This window comes from Mytilus edulis, chromosome 3, assembly GCF_963676685.1.
Source record: "Mytilus edulis chromosome 3, xbMytEdul2.2, whole genome shotgun sequence".
NCBI classification, from domain to species: domain Eukaryota; kingdom Metazoa; phylum Mollusca; class Bivalvia; order Mytilida; family Mytilidae; genus Mytilus; species Mytilus edulis.
This window is the reverse complement of record NC_092346.1, coordinates 36,253,388-36,275,235: the sequence shown is the minus strand read 5'-3', so window position 1 is coordinate 36,275,235 and position 21,848 is coordinate 36,253,388. Positions and strand designations below refer to the sequence as shown.

The 21,848-nt window shown below is 31.8% G+C and overlaps 1 long non-coding RNA gene across 1 annotated transcript; it reads right to left on the bottom strand.

Moving 5' to 3' along the window:
* Positions 1-3,495: 3,495 nt before the first annotated feature.
* LOC139516369 (uncharacterized) lies at positions 3,496-15,036 on the bottom strand. The gene is made up of 2 exons (XR_011662948.1): positions 14,519-15,036; positions 3,496-5,942 (listed from the first exon to the last, which is right to left on the bottom strand). It is a non-coding gene; the product is annotated as an uncharacterized lncRNA (long non-coding RNA).
* Between the last annotated feature and the right edge of the window lie 6,812 nt (positions 15,037-21,848).

The following is a 21,848-nucleotide window of genomic DNA, read 5'->3' as shown; positions in this document are numbered from 1 at the left end:
CTGAGAAAACGGAAAAAATTATTTGAAATGATAACATAACAATGTTTTGGGGAAAGTATAAAAGTTGACGTCAGCCAGTATTGTGAAGTATGAGACACCGGGAATTACTTTTAGTTTTTCTCGGTAATTTGATTATCTTCCAGTACTAAATAGAGGAAACTATTATAGCATTGACACAAAGAAACGTAAAAAGGCATCGTCTCAGGAACTGTAGGAGTAGAGAACTCGCAAATAACCAATTCATAAATTTGCACTTGTTTATTACATATATGTATATAGTCCCATCAGAAACAGACTTATTGAAATTTGGCTTCATTTATCCCCGAAGAGGAATAATAAAGAATCAATTACTGATTTTATATAGAACAGACACCCCAGGCGGTCCCTGCTGTGAAAAGTTAATTTTTCTTCCATTGTTTAACATTAGCTTCATTAAATAAAGTTAAAGACTATCTGAAAATGAAATTGAATAGCTTAAGACGTTTAAGGTTCGGCGTCAGAACATTGTCCTCTTACAATTATCGTTATCTTGCTACAATTGTAATCCTATCGACGTCTTTATTTTCTGCTGATACCTTAAGATAAGTGGATTTTAACACTTTGGATTTTTTTAGAGAATAAAAACTGCTTGTAACTAAATTAAGTTTAACAGAAAGTTGTGAATAATGTATATTAATCTGAAGACTATCAAAGTTATCACACTTGGACAGACAAGAAAGCTTCATACAAGAAAAAATAAAGTTGATTAGTAAACTTCGTTTGCTTTTTTTGATGATAATGCGGGTTTCTAGTTTGAATCTCTTCATAAATGAAATATTTACAGCTAAAATGTTGAACTGTATAAGGCATCAATAATGTAAATACTCGAGGAGAGGGATAAATTTTCGGCTGATAAATTTTAGGGGAAAACTTAATTTATGGTCGAGAGGAAAGAGAAAATAGTGCAAAATTGAAGGTTATCAAAAGGAACAGTATATGTAGGTCATGTACAAAAGAAACTGTTATTCATATCCAAAACCTCTTTTCTCGAAATAAATACCAACTATATATAGACATCAGCTTAACATTGAATAAAAGAACGTTTGCAATAACCAAAATAGAATTAGTTAGTAATGCGCATATGTCAGTTTTATAAGATGTGTTGTTCATAAAGCTTTTTTCTTTTATCGTAAGAGTGTTGACGGTGTCTTTTCCACATGTGTTTTTTATAGTTGTTTCGGCGTCATGTTTATGCACTCTTGTTTAAAGTCTTCATGTTGCACTTCTCATGTTGTGTAGAGATCTGTAAGTTGATTGGTTGATCTCTATATGTTTTATTATGTGTTTCGTTGGGTTGCTGTATACTTGACGTAAATCCACATTCCATTCATCTCTTGACTGTGCCATGTGGCGTTAGTTATAGAAGGACAACACATGTTTGCAATGTGTCTGAATTTATTTTTGATCAACTTGGCATTGACTTTATTTGTTGTTATTGTGATTAATGATTTAAACAATACATTTTTAATTTTAGTTACATGATAAAAATCTAATTTATCAACTGTTATATGATATAGTAGAGAAGGTTATTAATAGGAAATGTAAAATCTATATGGGCAATTTTCACTAAACAGTTGCAAGGCGATGTATTGTAAATCTATTAAGTCTATGTTTCTTACTGTTACCATTATATAATATGCAGCAGAAGAAATGCGTTACACCTTCAATTTTAGTATCAATAGGTGGTTCGATCATAGATTTTTTAATTTTTCGAGAGAATATTTTATTGATTTTTACGAGTATATTTTTAAACAAATTACCAGACATATTCAATACAGTTCATGTGAGAGTTCTGACAAGACTGAAATGACGCACGAACGAACTTTTTTGTACGTCTTTACATAAATCCATTGAATATTTATTTTGAACTAGCATTCTATGACTGTGAGTAGTGACTGTACACTGGTATCGGTACTTTAGACTTTGTGTAAGTTGCTGTCTTTGCTTCGTGTTAATCGGATGAGCGATAATTTTTATGATTTTTACAGCTTCTAATAATGTTTTTCTGCTACATAATAAACAAAGGTTAGATGGCTGATTGAGCATTCGCATGCTTGTTTTATCTAGTCATAATCTGAATGTTCCTATCCCAAATCAGAAACTTTTGATTTAACCGATTTCGTTGTTAAATGAATATCAAATTTGTTTTTCTTTTAGTGTTTCGTACGTAAATCAGACCGTTATTTTTAAAATGGCATACACATTATCGGAGAGTTGCATTTGATTTATCATCACTATTTTGTTTTCTGAAGGAATACTGACAAACTTGTACAGACTACCCGGAAATAAAAGCCAAATTGTACTTTGAATAATTGTCATAATTTAACATTTAAAAATAAAACTTATCTTAAGAATGTAAAAATATTTATTTCTATCGGAAAACATAGTAATCATATGGGCTTTTGTGGATTATGTTGACCCCTTATATGGCAAATTTCGTGCTCAGAATTTGTTTAGAAGAAGGACTTCATTGCTTTCAGGTGCCATCCTGCAGTTTGTTCTTCGGTTATGTCATACAATGTAATATTCATTTATTGTGTAATCGTAATGTCCAGTTATGAAATTGTACTAAAACTAATGTTTCAACTCCCTCAGTTGGACACTTTGTAAATATTGCTGATTCTCTTCCTCACCTCTTTGAGGGGGTATTTAATATTTATAGATATGTTGTTGTGTGTAGATAATGGCTACAAGATATGATCTCATACAGACAAAACTACTGGATTTTACCAGTATAAATACAGTTGGATAGTGGTCACAACTCAAATGATCAGGGAGATTAAAAGAATAGGGAGGAGTAGCACAAAATTTACGTGTGCTTTAAACTTAAAATTCGAGGCATACTAATGTTGAAAAAATGCCGTGCAACCCAATAATTTGACCATTGCAAAAACATTAGTGAAAGTGATCTTTCTAATCTCAGAGTTGCATAGTTTATATATTTACAGAACTGCAACCGTAAACTGTTTGATATCGATAATTTCGAATATGCTACATATTATGCTTTTCGACCGTTCGATTTCAAATGTTCTTGTTTATGGTTATCACATCCGTACTGAATTTGAATATTTATAATATTTATCATTATACTAGTAGTATTAGGTAAAATCACAAAGAACTGAACTCAGAGGAAAATTCAAAACGGAAAGTCCCTAATCAAATGGCAAAATCAAATGATAAAACACATCAAACGAATGGACAACAACTGTCATATTCCTGACTTGGTACAGGCATTTTCAGATGTAGAAAATGGTGGATTGGACTTGGTTTTATAGCGCTAAACCACTCACTTGTATGACAGTCGCGTCAGATTCCATTATTTTACAACGATACGTGAACAAAAGAGACATAACCGGTAAAATAGTCAAAATATGGTTACAGCAGTCATCACTGTGTGTTACAATCTCAAAACAAACAAACATTTACAAAAAAAGCATTATAAAGTAGCATATAATGCTAACAATAGCGCAGTTTTATTTGAATTATCAATCTAACAATACATTATATAGATTAAATTATGATTGGTTATGACATGTCAATGAACAAAATGACAGTCAGTCTCAAAAAGCAATTGATCTTTGTTGATTGTATAATCTTTACGACACCAAATAATACTGACTGACGGAAATTTAAATTACAGCACACATTCAATACAGTTATTGAAAATGTCATTCCAAATTATATTTACATGGTAAACTGCTTACAAACTCTTTTTCATAAAACGTTTGTCGTATTCGACTATTCCATTCGATTCTTTGAAATGTGTTAAAAATAACTGTAACATGTGTTTAGATTGCTGTAAAATATTATAATCGGCATATATCTGTTATGCTTACATGTTTTTCAAGTTGCTATTGATTTTAATGTTGTAATTTGGGTTTAGAATATTTTGAGAAAGAACGAATTCCAACCATATATTTCACAGAATAATGATATAAACCGAATCATGATTAAAATGTTGTCGTCATTCAATCTCGTGTTAAACATTAGGTTTTTAATTTTTTTTTCATTTTTACTACAAAGAAAACTTAGAAATCACACGGGTTTGTGTTTAAAATCTCTTTTTTTTCTCTTTTAACAAAAACATTCTCCCTTATCTCGAAGGTGTTTCTGTTGAGGACTATTTTGTTTTTAAAAACAAATTCAACCCGAGTTATTATCATTTGTACATTAATAGTTTTGGTAACATTTCCTCGTCTTAAAATTCATAAAACATTTAAATAATAATAATCAAAATCATAAATAATAAATCTTAACAGAAAATGTTTGTAACCATATAAAATATTCACAAAATGAAAACAAAAGTGCAGTTTATTTTGATATTTCATGTTTTATACCCATTACATTTGATTTTATAGTTATTTCTTAAGTTATTTACAGATTTTGCTTATACATGTATATATAAATAAGCTTATTCTCTTTAATAAAATAAAAATAAAAAGATTTATGTCATGTCTTAATACAATATCACATTAAATTAGATTTAGTCATTATTGCTAAATGTCAAATGGAAGAGCAAATTAAACCATTACGTTTGAAAGAAACCGCTCTTATTATCAAGAGAACTGATTTGCAGTGGAACAAATTGCAAGACTGATGGAACATTTCATCTTTCAGTATAATCATCTATAATTACAGAATGAACTGCATTTAACTATCTGATTGCAAAAAAATGTTCATCTTGGTAAAGACATAATCTTTGAAATGTTACAACAACAAAGTTCATCAGCTTTTTGAATGATTATGTGAAATATAGATTCAACTTTATAATCTCTGCAAATGTGTCATCAATGATATATGATTATAAAAGTCGTATGAGATCAAAACTGAATGAAGATCGAGTGTAATTAAACCTTTAAATCGGCCACAAAATTGAGAAGATTTTAAATGTATTATCAATCAGATATCATTATATTTTGCAAGCGTAATGAATGAACTTTCGTGTTCTGTATTTGTTCAGATTTTAAACTATGCATAGGACCAGGATAAGGGAAATTTAGCAATTCTGTCTCTAATATAAATAAAGTTAAAATTAAATCTTTTAAACATGGTATTTCAACAGAGGAGTAGTTTGGTAAAAGCTTAAGGCTATCAACAAATGTATGTGTTCTTCTTGCGCTGTTAACCAGTTTTATAAAATTCTATAATGTTTTTTTTTATTTCCATTTAGCTTTTATTCGTTGACCTTTTCTCTTTTGATGTATAAAGCTTTAATTTTTATATAGGAAGAAAACACGCATGGCAATTAAAATTGAAAAAGGTCTTCTCGTATTATAATGGACCAGTGCGCCAACGTTTATTTATGTTTCATCATATTGACTATGATTCATCTCCTTTATATACTTGTTTGATATATAATTGCAGAAGATTAAGGAAACATTTCACAACATTTCAAAACCACAATCTCAATTAGACTTTTTTTAGACATTTGATTACTGATTGAAAAACTGTAAATTACCAACTTATACTAATGTGTTCTCTCCATTAAAGGTTGTATATACATGAATGGTCTAAGTACATTAAATACAATTCCCAAGTCAAAAATCCATCGTATGTAAAGACTTTTAACCAGCAAAATCATTCTTTCTTAGAAACGTACAAACTTTTAGTCTTAGTTTTCTCTGTTGTGATGAATGGAATCATGAAATATATCTTCGTTTTTGTTCTTCATTTCCACTTCAATCTGGCAGTGTCCTGTACGTTCCTTGTACCGACCAAACTGACATATCAGTTGCTATTTCTGCATTGTCTGTCAGTCCATCCATATCATCGCGCACATTCCTCCATCGTGACGCAACAATACTTAAAACAGTAACCATAACAACGATAAAAACCAAAACTATCACAAGAGAAACAAACACAATCACATCCTGTTGTGTGTAATATTGATCCATTTACTGCCTCTGAAAAATAAAAGAAAAAAGTAAAATCAAAACGGATAGTCCCTAATCAAATTGCAAAATCAAAAGCTCAAACACTTCAAACGAATGAATAAAATCATATTCCTGACTTGTTACAGACATGTTCTTTATGTAGAAAACGAAAATAAGAAAGAAAATACCACTTTGTAAAACTATGTTATTCTTGAGCGCTTCTTCTAGATTCTATTTTTAACGTTCAAAACTTAATATTTTAAAGCCGAGACTGTATAAGAGCCCAAATTTTTTAAGAGCTAAATGATCAAAAGGGACCTAAATATGATAATAAAATCAATCTACTATCACGTTTCTAAGGGGCATAACTCTGCAAAATAGATGATCAGCACAGATTATTGAAACGTCTTGACACTGATGATATAATTCTAGAATATAAGTTTCATGAAACACAATTGATACTTGACGATCCAATTTTCCTTATAATTAATGTTTCTAAGGGGCTCTTATAAAACATTTGATCGGCACCGATTTCCGAAACGTCTTGAATGACACCCGAATAGATCTTTTTTTTACGTCTTTAAATTAAATCCATCAGGCTGTCATTTTCAAAATTTCGTCATTAGGGGTTTTAAAGCTAACCATACGGTTTTAACTTTCTTTATTTTTGAAGACCGTACGGTACCTTATAGTCTATAGTTACATCTATTCATGCCATCTTGTCTCTGGTAGATAGACCAAACCCAATCTCCTTATTTTATATCAACACTTTCAAATGAAAAAAATAAAGGAAAAGGATTGGGGGGAGTTAAGAAGATCGAATTTAATCATTCATTGAAAAGTACCAAGAATGTCGATTTTATTCCGTTGAAATTTGTAATTAAAAATATGCCATCTAGTCAACTATTGCATTATATGAAAGTTATTGATGAGAATAACTACGATTTCCTTTTGACCATGTGTTGTTGATTCTCTTGAATTGCGGTTTCTATTCGACCTCTAGAATCTTTTTATGTTTCCTAATATTAGATTAGCTACGAAGAAACCTTGTGCAAAGATTCAATAAAAAAGCAATGTCTCACAACTCTTGATAATACCTCTGCGAAAACGGAAAAGATTATTTAATATGATAACATAACAAAGTTTTAGGGAGAGTATAAAAGTTGACGTCAGCCAGTATTGTCAAGTGTGAGACACCGGGAATTACTTTTAGTTTTTCTTGGTAATTTAATTATCTTCGAGTACTAAGTAGAGGAAACTATTATAGTATTTTAACAAAGAGACATAAAAAAAGCATCGTCTCAGGAACTCTGAAGTAGAAAACTCGCAAATAACCAATTCATAAATTTGCACTTGTTTATTACATATATGTATATAGTCCCATGAGAAACAGACTAATTGAAATTTGGCTTCATTTTTCCCCAAAGAGGAATAATAAAGAATCCATTACTGATTTTATATAGAACAGACACCCCAGGCGTTCCCTGCTGTGAAAAGTAAATTGTACTGCCATTGTTTAACATTAGCTTTATTAAATAAAGTTAAAGACTATCTGAAAATGAAATTGAATAGCTTAAGACGTTTAAGGTTTGGCATCAGAACATTTTCCTCTTGCAATTATATTTATCAGATTACTTCTTGCTACAATTGTAATCCTATCGACGTCTTTATTTTCTGCTGATACCTTAAAATAAGTGAATTTTAACACATTGGAGTTTTTGAGAAAATAAAAACTGCTTGTAACTAAATTAAGTTTAACAGAAAGTTGTAAATAATGTATACTAATCTGAAGACTATCAAAGTTTTCACACTTGGACAGACACGAAAGCGTCATACAAGAAAAAATAAAGTTGATTAGTAAACTGCTTTTGCTTTCTTTGATGATAATGCGGGTTTCTAGATTGAAATCTCTTCATCAGTGAAATATCTACAGCTGAAATGTTTAAGTGTATAAGGCAACGATTATGTAAATTCTTGTGGATAGGGATAATTCTTAGCTTATATATCTTTAGAAAAACCATAATGTGTGACCGAGAGGACGGGAAAAAAGTGGAATATTGAAGGTTATCAAAAGGAACATAAACAAAAGAAACCTCTTTTCTCGAAATAAGAACTATATATAATAGACATCAGCTTAACATTGAACAAGAGAAAACGGCTAAGTTTGCAATAACCAAAATATAATTAGTAAGTTTTGCTCATTTGTCAGTTTTATAAGATGTGTTCTGCATATAGCTTATCTTGTCGCCCTTTTTTATTTTATCGTAAGAGTGTTGCCGGTGACTTTTCCATGTGTGATTTTTTTATAGTTGTTTCTTCGTCTTGCTTATGCACTCATTTATAAAGGCTTCATGTCGCACGTAAACCATCTGTGGATTGTTTCTTACAGTGTGTTGATCTTGTTTTATTATGTGTTTCGTTGTGTTGCTGTATACTTGACGTAAATCCACATACTCCTGTATTCCATTCAATTCCTGACTGTGTCACGTGGCTTTAATCATAGAAATCAATGACAACATATGTTGGTAATGGTTCGGAATTTATTTTTACTCAACTTGGCATTGACTTTATTTGTTGTAATTGTGATAAATGATTTAAACAATACCTTTTTATCTTTGATTAAATGATAAAAATCTAATTTATTAACTATTATATGATATAGTAGAAAATTTTGTTAATAGGAAATGTAAAATCTATATAGGCAATTTTCACTCCTAAACAATTACTAGCGATGTATTGTAAATCTATTTAGTCTGTATATCTGACAGTCAGCATTTATATAATATACAGCAGAGGAAATGCGTTACATCTTCAATTTTGCTATCAATAACATGAATAATTGGAATGATGATTTTTAAATTTTTCGAGAGAATATTGTATTTAGCTTTTCGGATAGATTTCTAAAAACGATTGGGTAGACATTCAGTGCAACTCGTGATCTTAGAACAAAATAAAGGTCGAATTTAATCGTTTATTCCGCTAAAATAAAGTGCATCCACTACGTATACATGATTTCCATGTTTTACTCATTAGAATTATAATTTTACCTAATAAAATACATACTTAAAAAGTATTAAAAAAATTGAATACTTAAAAAGAATTAAAAAAAATGAAAAAAAGACATGAATTGCAAGCATTTTTCATCCTGTGTTACTAGATTTCTAGCTATATTTACCATAGAACATATTTTGAATAAAAAAAAAATAGATGAAAATTGCAAGACATCAATTGCAAAGATTTTTCATCCTGCATTACTAAACTGTTAGCCAGTGGCGAATCCAGGGGGAGGGTCCCGGGGGTTGGAACCCCCTTTTTTTGGACGATCAATGCAATTGAATGGGGACATATAGTTGGACCAACTCCCTCTTTTGTCCTGGGTTGGAAACCCCCCTTTTTCAAATGGCTGGATCCGCCACTGTTAGCTGTATTTACCATTTTTGAAAATAATGTTAAGATTTCAACACGTTAGTTACCGCGTATTCAAACGGTATAATATAACTATCAAAGAGTACTTCACGTTTTGATGGGATAACTTTATATCAGGTACGCTCAATGACACAAGCTTGTTCATTCGAATATACAAAATGTAACATACATTTGTACACTCAAAATTAACAAACTACAAAAGAGGACAATCAGAACAGCACTAAAACAATCATATTAGTCTAACGAAGTAATGACGTTTGTTTTAGTAAAGACATTAATGTTTAAAAACAAATGTAACCATAATCATGTTAACATGAGATTGCTCTTTAATAATATCTTTATGCTACATACTTAGAAGGTATCCACATGGGCGGTAAGTCCACAAAGACATGAAAGAGCGATACCTACACATTGGAGACAATGTTAACCAATGTATCATGATATAATGTCAGTGCTCGCGATACATATTACTAGAACAAACTCCCTCACACTGGAGACAAAAATATTGAATTCAATACACTGTCAAGACTTATAAAGAATGACTGACACCTCGGTTTTTTCCAGTTTGATTTAAATACAGATTCTGTAACAGCACTTATAATTTTCTGACAGTTTTTGGTATCATTACATCAGCAAATGAAAGCTCAGCCATAAAATTTTCGACGGTGTTAGAATCATTTTCATAACAGCGTGGACAACTGCAATACTTATGTTGGTAATAATACTGAATTATGTACCTTTAACTTTGTTGGCATCGGCTATAATTGATAACAGTGAATGCACGCTCACTCAGTCTGTCAGAGGCATATCAGTGGGGATTTAAATAGAATAAAAGAGTAAAGTGCATGAAATATGCACGAGAAGAAAAAAATGAGAGTTTGAAAATTTAAATCATCACACAATGTTTAGTTATCTACTAGTAAAAAAACAAACTTATTCGTATTATTTGATTAAGGCCTTTAGAACCTTTTGCGAGACAACAGTTTAAATGTCTATGACACTTACGAATAATAAGTGGTCGTTACAGACGAACATTGGACCTAATCTGACCTAGTCAATTGATTTCCTCAGTACGTCTAGAAATTGTACGGTCTACACTGTTGTGAAAATGATTCTATAATTTTGACAAAAGCTAAATGATCCCTTTGTTTGTATTTCAATAAGATAAGTTCGCATTAATTTTTATCTATTTTGTGTTCTTAACCTTTACATTTGACGTTGTGTTTTTGTTTTTGTTTCTTTTTTCTTATTCTATATCAACGTTTAGTCAGCTTTTTTATTTCAGGATAGTAGTTACTACTTTGTAACATTTTAGTGAAAAGTCACCTGCGTTATGAACATAAATGCATAAAAAATGGATAAAAAAACATGTATGCTGTGTTGCTCAAAATAAATATCAATATAAACGAAAGCGCCCTATGTATAAAATCGAAGATCTTGAATTAAGCCGTTACATAATATAAATTGTTAGATATAATCTGATTTTAAAAAATCAAATCGCTTTTCTAAGCAGTTTGAAAAGTTTAGGAAAATAAATATTTTTTGCATCTGCATTGAAGCAAACATAAACACATTTCTTATCTTCAGACTCAAATCGATAAATCCTGCTCTAACATCGTTGTAAATGAAATTTGATTACAAATTCAATTATTCCACTTGGCCACTGCTTCAAAAAAAAACGAGGCCATTAATAAAATAGACCACTTTCGTACGGTGGCAGAATGCGGCCATGAAAGAAAAAAAAATTATGTCGTTCCCTCAAGGTACTATGTCGTTCCCTCAAGATGCTATGTCGTTCCCACAAGATAGCTATCTCGTTCCCTCAAGATGCTATGTCGTTCTTTCCAGATACAATGTCGTTCCCTCAAGATGCTATGTCGTTCCCACAAGATAGCTATCTCGTTCCCTCAAGATGCTATGTCGTTCCCACAAGATAGTTATCTCGTTCCCTCAAGATAATATGTCGTTCCCACAAGATGATTATCTCGTTCCCTCAAGATAGTTATCTCGTTCCCTCAAGATAATATGTCGTTCCCACAAGATGATTATCTCGTTCCCTCAAGATAGTTATCTCGTTCCCTCAAGATAATATGTCGTTCACTCAAGATACAATGTCGTTCAATCAAGATACTATGTCGTTCCCACAAGATAGTTATCTCGTTCCCTCAAGATAGTTATCTCGTTCCCTCAAGATAGTTATCTCGTTCCCTCAAGATAGTTATCTCGTTCCCTCAAGATAATATGTCGTTCCCTCAAGATGTTATGTTGTTCCCTCAAGATGATATGTCGTTCCCTCAAGATACTATGTTGTTCCCTCAAGATGTTATGTCGTTCCCTCAAGATACTTTGTGGATCCCTCAACATAGTTTTAAAATTGCATTGATATTGCTATGTTGAGGGAACGAGATAACTATCTTGAGGGAACAACATAGCATCTTGAGGGAACGACATATCATCTTGAGGGGGAAACATAGTATCTTGAGGGAACGACATAATATCTTGAGGGAACGACATAATATCTTGAGGAAACGACATATCATCTTGAGGGAACGAGATAGCTATCTTGTGGGAACGACATAGTATCTTGAGGGAACAACATACCATCTTGAGGGAACGACATAGTATTTTGAGGGAACGACATATCATCTTTGTATTGAAATTGCTTTGTTGAGGGAACGAGATAACTATCTTGTGGGAACGACATAGTATCTTGAGGGAACAAGATAGCTATCTTGTGGGAACGACATAGCATCTTGAGGGAACGACATAGTACCTTGAGGGAACGACATAATTTTTTTTTCTTTCATGGCCGCATTCTGCCACCGTACTTTCGAGTTCATTCGTCACCGGCAAAAACTCGTCAATTATGCACGCCTTTATGACGTCATTTACCAGATAGAGGGGCTCGCCTGTATCCCTGCACTATTTACGTTCATCAAGCGTCTTGGTGATCGTCTTTGAGCAGGATAAACTAGAAATAATGGTTGCTCTGTAGGTACTTACTGACACTTCCCTAATGACAGCAGTGTTGATTGTCAATTTTGAGAATTCAATTTGCCGAATAATTCGTACAATATAGAATTATAGATTTCCAACCACTCGCTCAACATTGGAAGGATGTGACGACGCCCCTAAACGCACAAATGACGGTGATAAAGGCGCGTATAATTGACGAGTTTTTTTCCGGTGACGGATGAACTCGAAAGTGGTCTATTGAAGTTGTGTTGTGACACCAGCGACTGCAGAGGGTTAAGCATTTATATATATGAACGATAAAATTGAGAATGGAAATGGGGAATGTGTCAAAGAGACAACAACCCGACCAAATAAAAAAACAACAGCAGAAGGTCACCAACAGGTCTTCAATGTAGCGAGAAATTTCCGCACCCGGAGGCGTCCTTCAGCTGGCCCCTAAACAAATATATACTAGTTCAGTGATAATGGACGCCAAACTAATTTCCAAATTGTACACAAGAAACTAAAATTTAAATAATACAAGAGCATAGTTTACCCCACCACATTTAATATCCCTATCCAAAGGAGGCCAGTTTTTTTTTCAGAAACTATCGTTGGTTGTAGTCTGCCATACTAAGTATAACTTTATTGTTTATCGTTTTAACATACCGTAGGTTTATTTGCTATGAAATTGTTTCCTTTTTAGTCATGTCAGGGAGTTGTATAAATTACTTTAAGGTATGGGTTTTGCTCATTGTTGAAAGCCTTTCTGTGAGCTTAGCTATAATTTACATCCTCATTCTTTGGTCTCTATATTGTTGTCTCATCTGCAATCATACCACATCTGTTTATTCAATATATATTGATATTTTATATATGTATACGACAAAAAGTTCTTACGTCACATTTGTATAGTTGTATATATGTTGTATTTTTCTATACTGTTTGTCTTTTGATCTTTTTCTATTTAGATATGTTTCTTATATCCAGTGAGCAATATTTCCTGAACAGAAGGACAAGATTATACTAGTTTAAAGGTAGACATTTATTCTAAAAAAACGTTATCTTTTGACCATAAACACTTAGTTTAACTTAATTGATTATAAACTCTGTCATGTATATAGTAACGAAGTTTTAAATACATGGATTTGCTGTAATTTATGTCTCACAAAATTTCACAATCGTAGGTTCTCTTTACAGTAAGACATGTCTTCACAATACATCAGCGTTGATTAGCCCCGAATATGTAAAAGTTGAGATAGATATGCTTTTCTATTAATAGACTTCCAAATTTTATTTTTTTACATAAATAAGGCCGTTAGTTTTCTCGTTTGAATTGTTTTACATTGTCTTATCGGGGCCTTTTATAGCTGACTATGCGGTATGGGCTTTGCTCATTGTTGAAGGCCGTACGTGGACCCATAGTTGTTAATGTCTGTGTCATTTTGGTCTTTTGTTGATAGTTGTCTCATTGGCAATCAAACCACATCTTCTTTTTTATACATTCCAAATAGGAAAGGAAGACACTACTGGTGCTATGAGTGTGATGTATTCAAAATTTCAAAAAAACCTCTAACAAAGCTCTTAAAAAAACAACGCTGTCCCTATTTAAGAAGTTGCAAAGTCTCTAATTTGCCAAAGGAAAATGCAAAAATGATTTTGATCAAACTACAAAATAGGTGTACAATACAATGCTATTGTATGATAAAATTTATACTCTGAGAATGTTTCGAATCCATTAAAAAGTGGATAAGGCATTAAGGAGAGTAACTATGTAACAAATGGGTACCCTCCTAAAAGTTAGATATTGACAAAGTCTATTATTTACTTCTGGAAACCCTCAAAATATTTTTTAACAAAAATATGGAGGGTGCACAATGACATTATAGTATTGAGATTCTTAAAAGTATGTGATTTAGATATAGAAATTATCAAATAAATCTTCTTTAAAGTTTTGATGAAAATCATTTGAAAAATATAACACAGACGGAATTATAAAAGTTGTCAAACTTTTACACCCAATGATTAAGGAAGAGAATATGGTGTTGCATTTTAATCAGACTATATTAATAAAGATTTTTAATATCGCAAAAATCTGTAAAATAGTAATTTTTCATTAAACATAAATATGATGATGTCAAATCGATTTTTAAAACATAACTGTAAACTGAATCATAATATAACAACACATGTATACATTTATTAACAGATATTATAAAACTTACCTTTAATATTATATAAAATCCACAAGGAAATGTCAAAATTATTCTCCAGTAGACTGATTAACTACATTAAATTAATAAGCATGTTGTTAAATAACTAAAACATTACACATTCTAGATAGATCATCTTCAACTGTCACATTTTTACTAACATTGTACTATAAATATTTTATAAAGCCTACATAGCCAGCTGTTGCAGATCGATACAATTACAGCGCCACCCTACTACGATCATCCATCAGAAGTTTTACCCTTATACTTATAATTAATTTAATCAATATAAGAACGAGACAAAATCAAACTTCGGTGGTTTCTTCTGCGTTTTTAATCAGCGGTCTCAAGTCGTAAGTACAATAAAAACGCCACGTTTGCCAGTAGGGTTAACCGTGGCGTCAATATCTTAAGCTATTTACTAGACGAGAAATCAACTTAACTGACAACAATGAATTTACTAATGGTCAAATTGTCAAAATAATCTTCGATAATGCACTAGAGAACTAAATTCTTCTCCTCGAGTGGACAGTACATCGTTGTTAAATGTTGGAAGTTATCAAAGCTATTTAAAGACTTCATCGATTGATGTCTACCAAGCGACAAATATTTTAAGCATATTAAAAGTAATATTACGTAAAGAAAAGCAAAACATGAAATGTTTAATAAAGGTACCAACACTGATTGATTGATTGATTGATTGATTGATTGATTGATTGATTGATGTTTGCTTTACATTTCTCAGTGCGAAATCCAATTTGATATTTTCTTTAACTTTTCTGTCATTTTTCTCTATTCGTATGATTTAGCTCCCCATTATTCTCTGTTCTATATTTGATATCCCTATTTTTCTTTATTCTTTAATTTTTTGTACGCCTAATACAGATCAGCATGTATTGTTTATCTAATCTTTCTTCTAGTTAAAGCCTTCCGTGTCCAATTGCGTTCTTTTTTGTTATCTACTCAAATATCTGTAATTCAGGAAGTGTTCTATTAAGGCTATCGGAAACAGACACTCTTTAAATAAAATAAAAAAATAGACAAATCGGGAAATCTTGCAACAACGTCTAAAATAAAGTAGTTTACTGACATGAATCCGAACTGGAATACATTGTAGCTTCGTTAGAATATATTAGTGGGGTGACAGAATAGGAAAAAGTCTATTATTTAAAGAGTTTAATTTCACTTCATGGTATACGGCTAAAAATTGTCACAGTCCAAGAAAAATGATTTTACTTGAATTTAAGATTGGTCGTCAAAAAGTCGTATGATGCAGTTTTTTATTTTATTTAAGCTTTTAGTCAGCAAATTTGACTTCAAATGCAGATCATTAGTGGCATGCGATTTTGCTTTTTATTCAAAAGCTGCCCTCAAATATTTTTCTTTTTTGTTTCTTTTAGACATCAGACATAATGCTCTATGCCTTAGGCGAAAAAAAATAATCCTAAAAGACTTTTGATGACAAATTATGAAGGAAGAAACTACTGTTAACGGGGACATTTTGTGTTTTACCCGATTCCAACATCATACAATAAAGCGCTGGTGACTGGATTATATCGTATTTACTATAAAGTAATAAAACTTTTTTTTTACAAATCGTGCTTCCAAATGAACACAACGACGTGTTTCGATTTACTAGCATACAACACAGTTCAGAAAACTGGATGTAAAATTTTACATGTTCCACCGCCAACATAATAATATTTGTAGTTTAGAATGTTATGAATGCAGTTTTATACGAATATATATCAAAGATTATAAGGCAGTTCATATGAGAGACACATGTTGCATTGGATAATAAAATATACACATTGAAACAAATACGGTCATAAATATTGGATTGAAAACTGTAGTATATAGGTTGATTAATTGAATTGATTTATTTATTTGACGTGCTCTGACATATGAATGGCAGAAACTTATACATGCATTATAATAAAAATATAAATCTTAATATAAAATGCTACATTTGATGCACGAAGAAAATTTTACTCATGTAAGGAATGAAATACTTTATTAGAGTGGAAAAAAATTATCTGGTAAATTAATATTATAAAATCAATATCACCATGATATCGTTTACTACACACAAAAACCGTGTCAATGTCAAAAATGTTTGATAGTGTTTATTGGCGTGTAGATAGGTTGATTAAGAAGCTTCAAGCAAGTGGCAAGTTTTTCATGTTGACAAGAAAAATAATTATTCAAAATAAACTTTTACGGTTATATCGACCGGAACAAAAGGTAGGTATTTGGACTGCCACTAACAAAGAGAATATGGAAGGCAATATAATAGCTATCCCAGCTTCTGTCTCACTCAAAACAGGATGCCATATTTATTTCTCTTCAATATAGTAAAACTCTCTACCTTCAGTACCGTCTGCTTTTATTACCTCGGTCTAACTGGACGTGGCTGCTTATTTATACTTGGTAAGAGGTTTTTTTTTTAAATTAGAGCCAGAGGAAAAAGTCCGGATGGCCATATTTGTATACCCTACTCGTTTTTTTAAAATTCATTGCAATTTTGGGATGCTGGTCTTATATGAAGCTCAGATATGAAGGCAGTATTTGAAAGTGCCCACAAAAATTGTGTAAATGAGGGTCTGGATGGGGTCTCATTATCTTTAATTTTTATACCATTGTTCTATATTTTATTCATATTTATCTATATTTAAGCACCCCATTATTCTCTATTCTGTTTTTGTCAAATTTTCCTAATCTTTATTTTTTGGCTTTTTATGCACAATTTTTAGATCATTTTTTTCTCTAATTTGTAAATCAATCCAGACCCTCGTATATGACGGTTTTTCTTTCACAATAAAATTGAAATTTCAAATTTGCGCAATGAATAAATTGAAAAATGAGGAAGTGATATTTAACCTGAACAATAAAACCGTATTTTGGGAATAACTGGCTTATAACATGTCCCATTTATATTTTAAGTGTTTTGATTTATCGATATGACGTAAATGAATTAAGAGTTATATCTAGGATGTGAAGAGTTCTTCGGTGTCATTATTTTTCTTCAGAAATTGTACTGGAAGCAATCACAGATGGTAAAGCAAAGCTTCGAGCTCACTGTAATTAAAAATCATAATTCAGCTATCCATAAAATGTTTATTTGGCTCAAATTATTTGGTAATCACGGATGTTTTACCATTCTCAATGTTAGGGGTTCTGTAAACAACCTTTGTATTGCTGTGTAATACGACAGTTTATTATACCACATTCCGTGAAATCAAAATTTTTCTTAATTCCTAACAAACGGTATAACACGTCAACAGATTGAAATGCACTAGTCTTGTTAAATGGGTCAATGCCTTGTAGTCTAGCTGCTGAACAGTTAAGCTTTGTTGGTTTAACACGGAATGGTTTAATGTGAAGATATAGAATTGATTCAGAGTATATTCAAATGTACAGCTCGCAACACAATAGTTTAAAAGCCTTTTTCAATTTTAAAATATTTAAAACAAGAATGTGTCCCCAGTACACGGATGCCCCATCCGCACTATCATTTTCTATGTTGAGCAGAATGTGAAAATGGGGGGTGGGGATTCTCTAATTTGACATTACAATTAGAAAAATCATATCATAGGAAACACGTATACTAAGTTTCAAGTTGGTTGGACTTCAACTTCATAAAAAATTACCTCGACCAAAAACTTGTACCTGCCGTGAGCGGAACGAACAAAACCGGCAAAATTTCGTTAAAAATGACCATTTGGGGTGGGGGGCAGCAACCCAACAACCAGTTGACTTGTCCAATACATCTGAAAAAAATCTAAGGGCAGATAGATGTTGAGTTGTTAACAATTAAATCCTGTCAGATGTTAGCCAAATCTACATTTTAAACCTATGTTCTATTTTTAGCCATGGCGGCCATCTTGATTGGTTGGATGTGTCGCCGCACACATTTTTTGGAATAAGATACCCTAGTTATGATTGTGGATAAGTTTGGTTAAATTAGGCCCAGTAGTTTCAGAGAAGATTTTTGTAAAAGATCACAAAAATTTACGAAAAATTGGTAAAAAAATTACTATAAAGGTCAATACTCCTTAAGGGGTTAACTAAGAATTTTGGTCATGTTGACTTATTTGTAGATCTTTCTTTGCTGAGCATTATTGATGTTTACAGTTTATCTCTATCAATAATAATATTCAAGATAATAACCAAAATCGGCAAAATTTCCATAAAATAACCAATTCAGGGTTAGCAACCCAACAACCGGTTGTCCGATTCATCTAAAAAATTTGATAAACAATTTTACCACATGTCAGATTTGCTCTAAATGCTTTGTTTTCAGAGCTATAAGCCCGGCAAAATCTACATTTTACCCCTATGTTCTATTTTTAGCCATGGCGGTCATTTTGGTTGGTTTTCCGGGACACCGGATGTATTTTTTAAACTAGATACCTCAATGATGATTGTAGCCACGTTTGGTTAAATTTTGCCCAATAGTTTCAGAGGAGAAGATTTTTGTAAAAGTTAACGACGACGACGGACGCCAAGTGATGAGAAAAGCTCACTTGGCCTTTTGGGCCAGGTGAGCTAAAAAATACATTCTGAAGTGTCTCTGTCAAGAAATTATAACGCGATTTAATAACTGAACAGCCTTTAACTTAGATAGTACATTTTCCTCGTGTCTTGGTATTCTTCTCCCCCAATAGAGTTAGTAGGTTCGCATAAAGTGTTTCCATATAAAGTACTGAAATAATCTTTTATTTCCACCTGCAGGCAAAATACACTGAACACAGAATCTTTTTGAATATTTATTGCTTAAAAAAATATTTTCTGATTTTTTTTACGAAATGAAATAATAGTGTTACCTTTAGAATTTACCTACTGCATAGTAGCTGGATTTTACATGTTTTTGTGTTGTTAATTATTTTTCACGAGATATAGTCTAGAAAGTAAGGGCGGGGGAGTTTTTTGCATATGAAATTGGTGAAACCCTATCTCTTTGTGTGTACCTAGTCACGTTATTCAGATTATGTTGTTCCTAGCTACCTTCTTAGTCATCCTAAGTATCATTGAGCATGAACAAACTTAAGATACCCATAACGACCGTACACAATACATGTATTGGCTCTTATATCAAGATCTACCAACATCTTATATCGACGTACATTTAAACATTTTTTATTCATATGTACATGCTTCAAAAACAGTAAGAAATTAAGTCTCGACAACTCAGTTATTACAAATGAACATGAACAGTAAGAAGGTCAGTTGACAACCGAAAGCAACAACGGATGCATGGCTTGCAAATGCAAAATGGCAGAAAAAAAAACCCAAAAAAATGAAAAATACAATTCAAAACGTGTATTCAACCAATAACATTATACTACATGTAGTTTAAAATATTAAAAAATATCAAGTTTTCTTTCTTACATGAAGTACATCCAACTTATAGCTTTAAATATCTTACATGAGTAGTTGATAAACTGCTTGTAAGTATTACGTCACAAGAGACTTCACTATACAGAAAGAGCAGTATGCATAAGTAGCAATTGTTGGAAGAATTGTACTAGCGAATCCTAACGCTCTATAGAGTGGAGAATATGTGTATCCTAAATAAAACAAAGTCCTACCAAAAATGAAAATAAATGTCAACATTGGAATGGCTTTCATTGATCCCTCGTCAAGAAAAGACGATAGAGTTAGCAGTGCGATCATATGAAGAAAGAACTGTTCCACTGTATTACGTAATATCCGGTTTGGCACATCAACCAATGATTCTCCTCCTCCATTCACGGGATCTATTGCGTTAGTATTTTTTCTGAGTACAGCTACAGAATGAATTGCGAATACAATTGAAAAAGATGACACGAAGAGACAACGGATAGTAAACACTAACCGTTCAGCGGGGGTTTTAACATCTTTGACGTTGATTGGACAGTAATAAAAACCCGTTGTAAATATCAATATTATCATAACGACGGCTGCTCCTTTCTGCTTGTTTATCAACTTCTTTTTTTCTTCTAAATTTTTCTCGTCTTTTTCCATAATGACGATGCAACTGAAATTTTAAAAAAGAAAGTTTGTACTTTTTCCTTGCCTTTTATTATAATGCTGAAGGTTAATGGCAGAGATACATTTCAATAATTACAGTATAGTTGTATGTTGCATTAGAATCAATAATTGTGAGGCTCTCCAGTTTCGTAAAAAAAAAAACCAACGACTATGACTACGTGCTTACCGTGTAGTAATGTTAAAATAATACATTGAAAAACAAACGAAAAACTTGGTATATTTCTTAATATCATAATTGGAGCATACAAATTAAAATAAAATATAAACCTTCTTAAATTATGGCGTTAGTTTTCTCGTTTGAATTGTTAAATATTTTTTTCATATCGAGGCCTTTTATACTGTACGTCATTTGTATGGGTTTTGTTATTGTTGAAGGTCGTATGATGACCTATAGTTGATACGTTATTTGGTCCCTCTTGATATTAATCTTATTGGCAATCATTCCAAATCTAAACTTATTTGTATGTAATATGATGAGGGCCCTCATGGGGTTTTTGATTATGTGATTACTTGGCCGTTTTTTTAATGATTATTTGATTATTAAGCCAAATATTTCATGATTATTTGATTACCTAGGACTGTATTTTTAGTTTATGATTATTTGATTACTAAAGATAAGCAAATATTTAATGATTATGTGATTATATTGGCAAAAAAATGGTGATTATGTGATTACTAGGACCCCCCCATGAGGTGCCTCTATGATATATAATGAAAGAGTCATGTGAGGTATATGGGAGAAACATATTATTTCGTTCACTCGAAAAATATTCGGTTATACTTTTCCTATATATAATATTATAGGGTTATTGCATGAATATTGGGGAATATTGTCCCGAGTAGAATTTTATATTGCACGAGCTTGCGAGTGCAATATATGTTCTACGAGGGACAATATTCCCCAATATTCATGCAATAACCCTTTTATTGTATAGCAATATAATATTTGAAAGTAAAAATTGGTTTAAACTAACATTTTGTCGTTGATGACGTCATGAGTTTTGAAGATTTATTGCACTAGTGCAATATTGGAATTTATTGCACACTTACTTTTGGTTACTTTCTGTGGGAAATATTATATTGCTATACAATAAATATAGTTATTTGATTCTCTCACAGTTTTACTGAAATAAGATTTCCATTTGCACGAAATTTCTTTTAAGGAACCATATTGAGAAAGAAATATTTAAAATCAAACCTAAAAATCCTTCGAAAGCGTCATTATTACGCCCCGGTCACAATTATTGAAATTTCTAAACCTTCTTAAATCTTTATTATCTGAGTAACTGTTTGACGAGTCTTGTGCTAT